The following is a 7,067-nucleotide window of genomic DNA, read 5'->3' as shown; positions in this document are numbered from 1 at the left end:
TTTAAGTTTTCTGAATGTTGAGCTTTAAGCCAAGTTTTTCACTCTCCTCTTTCACTTTCATTAAGAGACTCTTTAGGTCTTTTTCACTTTCTGCCATGAGGGTGGTGTCATCTGCATACCTGAGGTTATTGATATTTCTCCCAGCAATCTTGATTCCAGCTTATGTTTCCTCCAAACCAGCATTTCTCATGATGTACTCTGCATATAAGTTACATAAGCAGGGTGACAATATACAACCTTGCTGTACTCCTTCCCCTATTTGGAACCAGTCTCTTGTTCCATGACCAGTTTAACTGTTGCTTTCTGACCTGCATACAGATTTCCAAGAGGCAGGTCAGGTGGTCTGATATTCCCATCTCTTGAAGAATTGTCCACAGCTTATTATAATCCACACAGTCAAAGGTTTTGGCATAGTCAATGAAGCAGAAATAGATGTTTTTCTGAAATTCTCTTGTTTTTTCAATGATCCAGTGGATGTTGGCAATTTGATCTCTGGTTTCTCTGCCTTTTCTAAAGCCAGCTTGAACATCTGGAAATTCATGTTTCACATAGTTTTTATTTATTATTATTAGTTTTTCATTTATTTATATTAGTTGGAGGCTACCTACTTTACAGTATTGTAATGTTTTTTGCCATACATTGATATGAATCAGCCATGGATTTACATGTGTTCCCCATCCTGAACCCCCCTCCCACCTCCCTGCCCATCCTATCCCTCTGGGTCATCCTAGTGCACCAGCCCTAAGCACTTGTTTCATGCATCAAACCTGGACTGGTGATGTGTTTCACAATTGATAATATACATGTTTCAATGCTTTTCTCTCAGATCATCCCATCCTCACCTTCTCCCACAGAGTCCAAAAATCTGTTCTATACATCTGTGACTCTTTCTTTGTCTTGCATATAGGGTTATCATTACCATCTTTCTAAATTCCATATATATGAGTTAGTATACTGTATTGGTGTTTTTCTTTCTGGCTTGCTTCACTCTGTATAATGGGCTCCAGTTTCATCCACCTCATTAGAACTGATTCAAATGTCTTCTTCTTAATGGCCGAGTAATATTCCATTGTGTGTATATACCACAGCTTTCTTATCCTATTTCATCTTATCCTTGTTTTATCCTTATCCTTATCTCATTTCATCTGCTGATGGGCATCTAGGTTGCTTCCATGTCCTGGCTATTCTAAACAGTGCTGCGATGAACATTGGGGAACACATGTCTCTTTCAGTTCTGGTTTCCTTGGTATGTATTGCTGAAGCCTGGCTTTGATAATTTTGATCATCACTTTACTAACATGTGAGATGAGTGCAATTGTATGGTAGTTTGTGCATTCTTTGGCATAACCTTTCTTTGGGATTGGAATGAAAACTGACCTTTTCCAGTCCTGTGGCTAATACTTAGTTTTCCATATTTGCTGGCATATTGAGTGCAGCACTTTCACAGCATCCTCTTTTAGGATTTGAAATAATTCAACTGGAACTCCATCATCTCCACTAGCTTTGTTCATAGTAATGCTTCCTAAGGCCCACTTGCCTTCATATCTTCATATTCCAGAATGTCTGGCTCTAGATGCGTGATCACACCACTGTGATTGTCTAGGTCATGAAGATCTTTTTTGTACAGTTCTTCTGTGTATTCTTGCCACCTCTTCTTAATATCTTCTGCTTCTGTTAGGTCCATACCATTTCTATCCTTTATTGAGCCCATCTTTGCATGAAAATTTCCCCTCATATCTCTAATTTTTTTGAAGAGCCTCTAGTCTTTTCCATTCTATTGTTTTCCTTGATTGCTTTGCACTGATCACTGATGAAGGCTTTTTTCTCTCCCCTTGCTATTCTTTGGAACTCTGCATTCAAATGGGTATATCTTTCCTTTTCTCCTTTGCGTTTCACTTCTCTTCTTTTCACAGCTATTTGTAAGGCCTCCCTGAAACAGCCAATTTGCTTTTTTTGTGTTTCTTTTTCCTGGGGATGGTCTTGATTTCTGTCTCCTCTACAATGTCACAAGCCTCTGTTCATAATTCATCAGGCATTCTGTCTATCAGATCTAGTCTTTTAAATCTATTTCTCACTTCCACTGTATAATCATAAGGGGTTTGATTTAGGTAATACCTGAATGGTCTAGTGGTTTTCCCTACTTTCTTCAATTTAAGTCTGAATTTGGCAATAAGGAGGTCATGATCTGAGCCATAGTCAGCTCCCAGTCTTGTTTTTGCTGACTGTATAGAGCTTCTCCATCTTTGGCATATATAATTATATGAAAAATAGTGGAATTTGAACATACATAATATACACACATGTAAATATGTTTAATATAATGAGATTTGAACAGATATATAGCTGTAAATATTTGTGTCTCTGTCTATACATTTATCTATTTAAATACAACTACTTTATATTTTATGTGAGAACCTAGTTTTCTTAATTATAAGAAGCTAATTTTTATACAAATTTAAAATACCCAGGACTTAGTTTTGTAAAAGTTTTAACTAGTTTTTTGTAGCACATAGAAGTTCACTGATGGATAGTAAGAAATTTAAATAATGGTGCTAAAATGTCAAGTAAATGTTAAAGAGAAGATGTTGATTCAGAATAAATTTCTTTTAAGTGCAAAAGACCAGCCAAGAAGAAAGAAAATCTGAGTCATTAAAGTATAGAGGAAATGAGGAATATTGAAAACTGTAGCTTTTCATGTGATAATAAAATAACATAAGCAAAAATTCTTATAACTTAAAAAAATAGAAATTCCTTGTATTAAAATCTGAAGAATGCTTTAGTGTGGTTCTAAAAAAGAGAGCTAAATAGCATTCTGCTAGTGTCGGCCTTAGAGATGAACACAAGTTAGTTTTCTTAAAACCTGGAGACCACTCTTGGTTTTTAAGTGAAGGATTTCTAGGATGAGCAAGGTGACATGTTTTTAACCTCTGTTATAAGCCTCTTAATTGTGTGTTACTAGTCTTTTCATTTTGGTCACAACAAATAACACATAGACTTCATATTTCATTCCTGCTTCTACTCTTGTACCCTAAGTATATTATTTATATGGCAGCAAAACTATCTTTAAAAATGCAATTCTTATTACATCATTCATTTTAAATATTCTTATAGTGCTTTAATTAATGTAGAATAATAAACTTGAAGTTCATTACCTTGGCCTTTCACTGGTCCTTTCCCAAACTCAACTCACACCTTGTTCTCAAATGCTTATTCTTCAATATCCTTTAGTATCCCTAGTAGTGTTCCTCTCTTCCTAGATTAGTTCACATTTGTTCCTGTCTCAGGGCTCAGACACTAGGTGTTTTAGCAGCTGGAGCATTTTCCTGACAACCTCCATCTTTGCATGATGCTTTGAGATGTCACATTTTTTATAGGCCCTGGACGTGGGGTGTTGCATGGTTGAGTCATTCTCTACAAAAATTAATTGATTTTAGTTTACAGCACTTTCCACTATATTCCAAACTAGATTGCTAATTTCTCTGTATGAAACACACACACAAAGAACCAGTCCTAAGGGAAGAAGGTATCTTACCTGTTGTGATTGAGTTGTTTAATCTTAGAGCTTAGAGAATTTCTGGCACCAGATAAGTTCTGATCCTATATTTTGTGAATGAATGGTTATGAGCAAAACGTGCTCAAAAGTTATTTGGTAAAAAGAACTCAAAAATACACCTAGGACTTTCCAGCTTCCATTTTCCTTGAGAAATCAATCATCTTATAACTTGGCTTTCCAATTCTGAATCAGTTAGTCAGTCATTTGCCTTTGAGATACCCATAGTTCAAATAATAAAGAATCTGCCTGCAATTCAGGAGACCTGGGTTTGACCCCTGGGTCAGGAAGATTTCCTGGAGAAGGGCATGGCAACCCACTCCAGTACTCTTGCCTGGAGAATCCCCATGGACAGAGAAGCCTGGAGGGATACAGTCAATGGGGTCACAAAGAGTTGGTCATTCAGTAATTCTGACAGCCAACTGGTACTTTTAATAGCACTTAAGTGCCAGGCTAGGAATATCGAGGGTGAACTAGCCAAGACTGGTAGAATCACAATCTTAGGGAGCTTATGTTCTAATAAGAGAGGAACTGGAATATAGGCAAACAAAGAACATAATTGCATCAGTAAAAAGGGGGTCTTTCTGTTTTAATTTTCCTATAAATCATTGCAAGTTGGAAAACAGAACAGTGAGAATACTGAGTTATATTTTAGAAAGATGACACTAATACTCATCTAGATTGTTTTGCTATTGTGCTGCCATAGTGAATATTTGTTTCTTCATAAAAAATGTGAGAATTTGATGACTTGAGAATAATGTTAGATGAGCTTTGATTTTCAAAACTTTATTGTTATACCTGATTCCTGAATATGTCCCGGTTGCCACTGTAATCTAATGAGTTTAAACTTCACAACTTTTCCATTTCTATTTTGTCTACCTTGCTCTCATTATAACAGAGTTAAAAAACATCTACGTATTAATAGTGAGACAATTTTAAAATAAAAGTCCAATTGGAAAGTAATAACTGGAATAGCAGTGAAAACACAAAATATCCTATATATCTTAATTTCCATTTTAATTGGCTGAATTCTATGTCTGCATCTGTTACATTTTCACTCAGAAAAAGAAGTGGAGGGAATTCCTTGGCAGCTCAGTGATTTGGACTCCATGCTTCCACTGCCAGGGACACATATTCAACCCTGGTCAGGGAACCAAGATCCCACATACCTTATGGCATGCCCACAAAAATAAATACAAATAAGATATATAAAATGAAGTGGAGGATTATGACAACTCAAATAAGAGAACTTTTACAATCATCTGAAGAACTGCTACTTCTTTAAAATGGATTTTTCAATGACAAAAGTCATATATTTTTGTTTAATATTTTAAATATTTAATATTAAGGCTTGAGTTAAGTCAATCATTTCCCTTATCTACTTATTTAAACAATGAAGTGCCTTCTTCAACAAAGCTTACCTCTGTCAGAGAACAAAGTTGTGCTCTCTGGTTAAAACAGACAATACCACGTAGTATTCTGTACTGGAAAGTTGCTAAGAATAAGTGTTCTCACCACACAGTACAAAGATAGTCTTGTGAGTCAATGGGTATGTTAACTTACGGTAATCACTTCACAATATAGGTGTATATCATAATATCACATTAAACTTCTACAATGTTATATGTTAATTATATTTCAATAAAGCTGAGTTAAGACACACACACACACAAGAGAAATAACCACTGGGATGAAGGGCAGGAAGTTGGTGGGGTCATGTGTACTTCCCTCCCCTGCTGACCAGGCAGGAATAGAGAGGTGGATTCTCAAAGATCAGTTTGAAGATAATTAAGATAAATCTTCTTTGTATCTGTGATTTTTGAGTATAAAAATCAGAAGCTATTTGGCAAATTCGATTTTAATGAAGGGATTTGTTACAGCATGCATTGTGAGTAAATAGCTAACAATTAGGGCTGTTGTGATTGTGGACTTTTCTGGTTGACTGAGAATGGAAAATCATAGGCGAACTATAGATAATATTGGTGTCAAGAACTGTGTTAAATTTCCACTTAAACTGCAGATTTGGAGACTTTATCAGAAAGAGCAAACAAGTTAAAAATTAAAAATAATAAATCTTTATTTGAGGGTACACTATTAGGATAGGATCAAGATTTATCCAGAATCTTCTTCATATTAATAGATCTTCATGATTAAACACAAACACAAATATGGTAAGTACATGCATGCATGCTAAGTCACTTCAGTCATGTCGCTTCAGTCTTTGCAACCCCATGGACTGCAGTCCACCAAGGTCCTCTGTCCATTGGATTTTTCAGGAAGAATACTGGAGTGGGTTGCCATGCCCTCCTCCAGAGGATCTTCCTGACCCAGGGATCAAATCCAAACCTGTGTCTCTTATGTCTCCTACATTGGCAGGTGGGTTCTTTACCACTAACGCCACCTGGGAAGCCCCAGTAAGTGCATGACACAAGTGTAATTAAATAACATTTAGATGTTAGACAACTGTATTTGAATTAAAACAAATGTGATTGCTGGCACTATGGCATGGGGGACAGGATATTTAACCAGTTTCATTTGTGGCCCTCCAAAATTTTAAAATTCTTCAAATAATAAATTTGCCTTTTCATGACTTCATTTTTTCCTTTTGTGGAGGAAAAAGTGATTTAAGGTATATGTATAGATATCACACATATATTACCTGTTTTGTATCATGCAATTTCTGGACAGTACAATATAGATGTCACTCACAAGAACCAAGTTGTCATGAATATATGAGTAAGTGAATCCTTGGTTGTGTCTGACTCTTTGTGACTCCATAGACTCTAGCCCATGAGACTCCTGTCATGTGATTTTTCTGGGACAGAAAAAGGTTAAGTGGGTTCCCATTTCCTCCTCTAAGGGATAGTCCCAAACCAGGGATCAAACCTGAGTCTCCTACATTTCCTGCATTGCAGGCAGACTACCTCTGAGCCACTGGGGAAGTCCAGTTAGGAATATATAATTGACACTAAAGAATATACAACATACAATGACAATATACAATTGATGCTAAGAGAACATTAGGCTTCTATTTTCAATAAGTGGGCAAAAGCATGATAAGAAATCAAATGTAAGAGAGCATAATTGTACTTTAATAATAATCAAATAGCCTATATTCAACAGTTATATATATATATAGATATATAGATATATAGATATATATAAACATAAAAATATTCAACATACTGATAATTTTGTTTTCAAGATATGTACTGAAAAGATTATATAAAGTCCATTGTATATTCACACATATTTGGTAAATTGATTGTCTAATAGGAGAGGAAACACTTTGATTTATATATTTCCTCCTTTGTGCTCTTTTATGTTTCTCTTCATTCCTCTTCTCATATGTTTAAAGGTTAAGTGTTGTTTTCTTGATTAAGAGATATCTATGTATTGATTTGGGATTCAATTAGTTTTAAAAATCCTAATTCTTTTACTCTTCTTACAACTTCTTTTGAAGATTTTGCTTATTTTTGCTTTTATTTTTAATTGTTCCAACTGGACCCTGTTTCTG

Source organism: Odocoileus virginianus, chromosome 25, assembly GCF_023699985.2.
Source record: "Odocoileus virginianus isolate 20LAN1187 ecotype Illinois chromosome 25, Ovbor_1.2, whole genome shotgun sequence".
In the NCBI taxonomy this organism is placed as follows: domain Eukaryota; kingdom Metazoa; phylum Chordata; class Mammalia; order Artiodactyla; family Cervidae; genus Odocoileus; species Odocoileus virginianus.
This window is presented reverse-complemented; position numbering follows the sequence as displayed.